Source organism: Anneissia japonica, unplaced genomic scaffold (genome assembly GCF_011630105.1).
Source record: "Anneissia japonica isolate Jap-2015-1 unplaced genomic scaffold, ASM1163010v1 scaffold22792_len11928_cov109, whole genome shotgun sequence".
NCBI classification, from domain to species: Eukaryota; Metazoa; Echinodermata; class Crinoidea; order Comatulida; family Comatulidae; genus Anneissia; species Anneissia japonica.
Window position 1 is genome coordinate 1 of NW_022719587.1, and position 7603 is coordinate 7603.

At 35.0% G+C, this 7603-nt stretch overlaps 1 long non-coding RNA gene across 1 annotated transcript; it reads left to right on the forward strand.

The window, feature by feature from the left end:
* Positions 1-806: 806 nt before the first annotated feature.
* Positions 807-4815, forward strand: LOC117110963. Its single transcript, XR_004445795.1, has 3 exons — positions 807-1018; positions 4436-4548; positions 4773-4815. It is a non-coding gene; the product is annotated as an uncharacterized LOC117110963 (long non-coding RNA).
* Positions 4816-7603: the final 2788 nt, after the last annotated feature.

The window sequence follows — 7603 nt, forward strand, 5'->3', positions numbered from 1 at the left end:
TAGAAACGATTCTGTGTTTTAAAATTGTCCAACTGCACCAGCCCTGGCCTACCTATTCTGTGCACCTAGGCCTACCTTATAGGCCTGGCCCCTGGCCTATAAGCAATATAAGAAATTTTGTTACATTTACTCGCAGTTCAAAGCCTTGTATTAGGTAACCTTGTCTTGGTGTTGCGCTCAACTGTTTCGCCTACATGTTTTGACCTAGCTTTTATTTATTTAAAATTTTTATTTATCTATTTATCTATTAATTTTTTTAATTTAATCTGCGTGTAGTATAATAATGTAAACATACAGCTTCCTTTTTGAATTTGGCTGAGTAGAAATATGGGCCTAGCATGGAGGGCATGTCTGTACGATCGTTGTCACGACTATTTCTTTTCAGTTTTTTTTTTTTTTTTTACCATTATTTATTTTTTAATTGAACAAATTTTATGGAGAAAAAAGGTGTAACAACCTGTTTTACACATAGTCCTGGTTTTTTTTTAATCATAAAACACAGATTACATTGACTTTTGGTAAGTTACATCAAATACTGTAGTAAAATAATACAAGTCAGTAGAAAAAAGAAGATTAGTAAAATTGTTTTAAGAAAAATAAACAGCACAGTCATACCATTGGTTATAAAAGTAGGCCTGTAAAGTTAAGGGTATTTTAAAAGTGGAATGTTAATTCTATAATTATTTTGATAACAAATGAGGGACATTAAAAAAATATCTAAAATGGTATAAAAAGAGAAGGCATAAAAATACATAAGAATACTGAACAACAAATACAATACGGGAATACTTGCTACTTCTAAAAACACGTGAATAATCAATAATCCATAGAAAACTTAATCTTATACTGTAATAATCAAATGAGATATTTAATACACTATACGTTTATTTTTTAGGTGTTGACTATTGCATTTCCAGTCCATGTGAAAATGAAGGGAATTGTATACCTCCTTATTCTGAGTTTACATGTGAATGTAAACCAGGCTACAGTGGGAGATATTGTGAAAATGAGTATTCCGGTGAGTACCGTAAATGACACAAAATTTAGCTACTGCTTTTTATCATATCGAATAAAAGCTACTGTAGGCCTAATCGTGATTGAGTTTTGTAAAACACATTTTGATTTACCTAGGAACATCTCATAACGTGTAAAACTAAAGTCACATGTTACTAATTCCATAACATGAATCTTGAGTTCATGCCGCACATCCAACTGCCAAAGGCGCTGTTTTCCTTGTCTTTGGATGCAGACTCGATCATACACAACGTGCAACCTTTTCCGCTCCCTGTTGAGTATTCAGGGGCATGAGCGCCAGGAATTCCCCGACGAGGGGTCCAAGCTCCCGACTAGAAGGGATCCACACCCCTCCCCATTCTGAGAAAAAATTAAATTGTTTGTTTTATTTAAAAATGTTAATTATAGGATTATTTATTTAAAAAGTATAATTTAACCATGCGAGTTAAGTTTCCCACATTTACCTGCCTTGACAGCGTAGTACGGCGTGCTTGAATTACGACCTTGCTGAAAATTCCCCGACAGCCTCAGGGGAGTTCAAGGGGACCCCCCCCCCGCTAGCGCCACCCCTGGGAGTATTACTAGTTATGCGTGTTAATGACTACTACTGTTTATTCCGAATCATCCACGTCTTACAAGCTGAGAGGCAGATCAGATAAAGTGTCTTGCCCAAGGACACAAACATTATAATGAGCATCGGTCTCAAACCCCCCAACCACATGTTAACATTGACAAGAAAATATTATAAAAACAACACAGAGAATGGGTAAGACATAAAAGGAACAAGTTTTGGTTTCCAACACCCACTTGTTCAACTAAGGGCCTGCCCCCTTCCACTTTTGTGACTGTTCCCAGCACCAGTAACTTACAAACGCTGCAATGTCATTATTATTATTATTATTATTATTATTATTATTATTATTATTATTATTATTATTATAATTATTATTTGCGCCTTACAAATCGATCTATTGTTATTATACAATATAATTTTTTTTTTAAATTTCAAAACGGACATTACAAGTTCCCTCCTTAAGTTGAGCAACCAGATGTTGATTCACGTCTGTATGTGCTTGCGTCTGTAAAGTTTTCGAGCATGAAGAAAAATGAATGGAATCGCCCGCCTTGCGCGACTAGGCAAGAGGTAGGAATTCTTTATGGAGCGTCGCTCTAGTTCTCTTAATGCTAACCTTGAAGATGTAAGTGAACCATGCAGATGTAAGTGTAACTGATTGGCCCTCTCCTTCACAAAAAAACTAATAATAATATCTATGAAAAATCACAAGTACAAGTTTAATTTGGTAGGTTACATTGCCATAATAGTAGTTCAACTGACACCGGATTTTGGGAAATGGTATTTCAAGTCCCTAATTATTTTCAGTAAAATAGGTAGTCTCATATCTTAAAAAATAACTACAGAATTTATGGTACACTGTATTTAATGTGTTATAGGTTGTAAAATTTGTATTGAATAAAACAAAAACTTTCAAATAAAAAAGCTTTCACTTAACATTAGGAATTAGTCATTTGTGAAACAAAATTATAGGCTCTGTCAATTGTTGAAGTATTGAACAGTGGTGGATTCAAGGAGAAGCCCAGTCAACACGGATCCCCAACCTACTATTTTTTCAAAAGTATAAAAAAAAAAAAATATTGAGAAAACAGACAAAATTTTAATCAACTTTTAATCTGCAAGTGCCATTTCCGGCCATCTAAATGTGCCATAATCACATTTTTTTCTTACCGCAGCCACTACCGTTGTGGGGCTGAGGTGGGTGGTCACTCCCTTTGCGCAAGACCCTCCCTGGGTCCCCTCTATTTTGACTTCCTGAACCCGCGACAGTTGGCGTATCATTTCTGGGATACTGTAGAAGGGTAATTTTCATCCATCGAGAGAAAAGTAATGGTTTCGTGGGGAATACCCATATCAAGCATACCCCTCATGATAATAAATAATATCATTGATATCGTGGAAGCAATCTGGACTTCGGCTTTGCTCAGAAATCAGTGGCGGATTCAAGGGTGGGGGCCTAAATTGTTCAATTTTTTTTTTCTTAATGGAGATTATAAGAAAATTATATTCAAATTTTAAGTCTGTGAGAGTGCAATTTCCGGCCATTTAGAGGTGCCTTAATCAAACATTTTCTTACCATCGTTGGGGCTGAGGTGGTATAGAATCTCCGTCTGCGAAAGCACCCAGTGGCGGATTTAATTAAGGCCCCGGGCCCCCTAAATTGTTAATTTTTTTATTTTTTAAATGGATATATAAAGAAAATTATCAAAAATGTTCTGACCTCAGCCCCAACCATGGTGGGGCTGAGGTGGACATACCTTATCTGTGAAAGTTCCCCCTCCTTGACCCCTCTATTTTGAATTCCTAGATCCATCACTGGAAATTACAACAATTATTCATATTACAGTAGTTTGATGACTATAACATAACCAAAAAAATTCACCAATCTTTGTCAAATATTCGTAGCTTCCAGGGGGATTTTCCCCCGATCCCAACCAGGGGCCCATGATCTCCCCCAGTCCCCCAGCCTAGATGCTCACTTCGCTCGCATAGTGGACCTTATTAAATGCCCCCCCCCCACTTTCAAAAATGTTCTGCCACCATTAGGGGAGGGGTGTAAGGGAAGCTCTTCAATATGGAGGACCTTTCCCCCTACTTCCGCTGGCGCCATCCCTCAGGAGCAGGTGGAATAACAAATATCGGAATCGCTATTCCAAGGTTAATTTCAGAAGAAACAAATAAGCTGAATGAACAAACAATGAAACTGCAACTGCAGAACATCATCATAATCCTCATCGTCGTCATCACCCATCATCGTCATTATCGTTGTCTCATTAATTGCATATAACACTCTACAATAAAATAATATGTTAGACTTAGGCCTGTATAGAGGTTTAGTTTATAAATCCGACGTTGAATTAAGCACAAAATTATGTAATACGTACACAGATCCTTAGAGAGAATTCCATAACGGTTTTTCATATATCTTTTAAATTTTGCCCGTTCTACAGTTGTAAAGGCTTACTGATTTAAAAATATATAACTTCAGATGTTTTATCTTTAAGCAAAATTTTATAGGCCTATTGCAAGCCATTGGTTTTTGTCAAAGGGCCCCCATTTGACACAGTGAAGAGGTGTACCGATCTTGTGCTTTTTTTTTTAACTTCTTTTTTTTTGTACTTGTTCTTTGCTGTTTTTCTGTTTTTGTAAATGTTGATATTTTGATACAAATGAATGAAATAAGTGGAATCCGCTTTCACTCCTGGGTGAAGAGAGACAATACCTGGTCTACGAACACAGGCGAAATGCACAGTACCGTACCTCAAATGCCGCGCCAAATCGCACATTATGGTTGAAGTGACGTGCGTTATATCGTCCCTTTGACATGCGTTATATCTTTCCTTCTAGGTGCAGCCTGTTCTAGTAGTACAGGTTTGACAATTGGTATGTTCTTTGTGGGCATCATTGTTGGAGCCTTCGGAGTAATTGGTGGATTGATCGGCTACACTAGGATTAAACAGGTTTGTCAGATACCAAAACAAATTTCAGTAGTATGATTTTAACACAATAGGCCTAATACATCACTCCTTCCCATTTATGTTCAATCAAATGGTCAAGATTAAAATAAGCAAGCTTGTACAAAATTGTAATGTAAATTCGGCCTAATGACTGCAAAGTGACATAAAACGAATTTACAACGAATGTTTGTAAATTCGTATTAATGATTATTTTTATTTCAATTCAGAAGGCACAAGAGGACAAGAGGAGTACGGATAGGAAAAAGCAAGATGTAAGCTTTTAATATTCCAATTCACCTCATCTTTGTCACCTATCATCTTCGTGCCACATACACAATGCCATGGTTTCTGTAAATAGACCTATTATGTTGTCAAATGATTCAGGTGGATATGTAGTCATGTTTCTATGACCTCCCCCAGACTGTAGGTCCTCCTTCCCACAATCAGTAACATGCTATCGCGCCTAATTTGTAGGACAAAATCTGCTCTACCACTGAAACGGTATAGACATAATCGCAGTTATATTCTACCGATTGTTAAAATGTATTATTAACTTGTATTGTTTTATACAGAGTGATAATAGACTAATGAAAATATTTATCTCAAGCTTTGCGATTTTTAAAACAGATGATAATAAATTGCACATAATTATGTTTCGATTTTAAAGGAGTTTCTAAACCTCTCCATTGTATTCATTTAAAAAAAAATTATTATCAAGTATCTTTACAAACAAATAACGAATGACCTAAATTGCATTGATAACGATTCATATCTCGACACAGACGTACATGGACTACCTGTCAGATAGGTCAATTGCTGGCAATGAGAACCAGACTTACCAAGATCTACAACATAGAGACGAAGAAACAGCTTATGTTAATGTGAAGCCGGGAAAGAGATAAGAAATTAAAGAGAGCAGTAGCTGGTTTGAGTGAATGCTTGTTACTTGTACAATGATCATGATAATCCATCGAATTTAATCAATGATGATCGTACAACCACGAACCTCTCTAAGAATTGTTTAGCTCTGTCCAGGTTATCAATTAAAAATGTAGCATGTCCATATTATAGTCATGATGTGCCTATATGGTCATGATGTGATGTCATCAGACCATATTTAGGCATGTCACATATGTTTTTAAAAATAGACTTTGTTAGTCTGGACATTGCTTAAGTCTACGTATCACATCCAATATCATACGTAACTCATTGGATTCATATATTTAAAAAGTTGGTAGATGGCACCATGAGTGTCGATAGCATGTTAGTCTATAGTATTACAACAATACAGTATTAAGCCACTATGCTTAGAAAAGCATATGATGAAGTCGACAAAGCACAGGTACACTGTTAGACAACACTTTAATGTGCTTTTTTAACAACCACCTTCCGTTTATTATTTAAACTTTGTGTGGCTAGATAACCGTCGTTTTGAATGTGATGCACCTCATATATGGAACTTCGACGTTTATATAACGGTAGTCAAATACAGTAGATCACAGTGAGCGTTACCATACCCCCTAAAAAACATAGGATCTAAACGTTAAAAATCTACAAGAAATACATGCTCCAATGTTATAAACAGGTTATATAACACTATACCAGAAAATAATTTAGGTATTGTGGTATGCAAAGAAAAGGATTGCAAGCGTGAAATATTATGTAAGCTTCTATGTCGCCTTCGAAGTTGAAGAAATACCTTAATAGCACTAATAATGTAACAAATAGACCCTACTTATTAAAGTAAAACTTACGAAAATGCTGAAATAAGTTAATAATAATAATAATTAATAATAATAATAATAATAATAATAATAATAATAATAATAATAATAATAATAATAATAATAATCAAATTTCAAATTTCAAATTTCAATTCTCCCCAGAGGGAGACTTTATTCTGTATATAGGCCAACAGCCTTAAAACATAAACATTAGTGTGTCAAATAAAATGTTCGCTTCTTGTAAGCATGTACAATGAAATTGGCTAATGACTTAATCGTACTTGGTTTCCTCGACTTGAATAACGAAACAAAGTAGAACATGTTTGCAATATAATTAGGAATAAAATGATTTCTTTCGTGATTATATAATAATTATAATAATAATAAAATGTGTTATCCTGAATAAAAATCTATTGTTCAAACTTATATTTAGTATTTGTTTTTGATTACTTGTGTCCCGGAAGAGTCTTGATTTGTCTGATCCAGCTGGGGTTGTAGCCAAAAGGTATTGTTAAAAAAATATTACCGTACTATTTTATAAATGTTAAATTTGATTTATTATAATCTTCTAATGTAAAAATCGAAATAGGTATGCCAGGGCATACCACTGAATGAAGACATTCTGGAACTCACTCTACCGTCATTTAAAGAACTGTAAAATTATAGACGATGCATTTTACTCGCATTGAACCCTCACCCCCAATCCTAGGTGAAACAGGAATGCAGCAACGAAATTCTGTTAAAACCGAAAGGTCCACTGATTAATCTCAGATAAGATAGTATAATAGGCCTACATACTCGAAGTATCGAAATGCACGCCATCGTGTCGGGATTCAATATCTCGACATTAACTATGCCATCATCAGGAATGGATGATGATGACATAATTAATGTCGAAATATTGAATCCCGACACGATGGCGTGCATTTCGATACTTCGAGTATGTATAATAGGCCTAATTCTGTTAATAGGCCTACTACCAAATTGCCGACCGAGCTAGTGTTCAAAAGAAAATTAAGGAATTCCTTTATGTTTTTATTGTATTTATATCTATTTTGATTTTTAAAAAGAGTTAACGTTTTGTTAAAAAGTCTTAAACAAAATTTTAATTACGTTAATTTTAGTAATAAAATATTCCTGATTTTTTTTTTAAACATTAACCCAGTATCACTGGGCTCGCGTCATCCAGGCATTCAAGTATCCTTCATCACTTTGTACTTCTACGTACTGTACTTTTCATAATTTTTTATCAATGTTAATCTGTCCTTGAAATGCGAAATAGGCCTAAATAATAAACAAATCAACTACACGGTAGTAAGTTAACGGGCAATAGG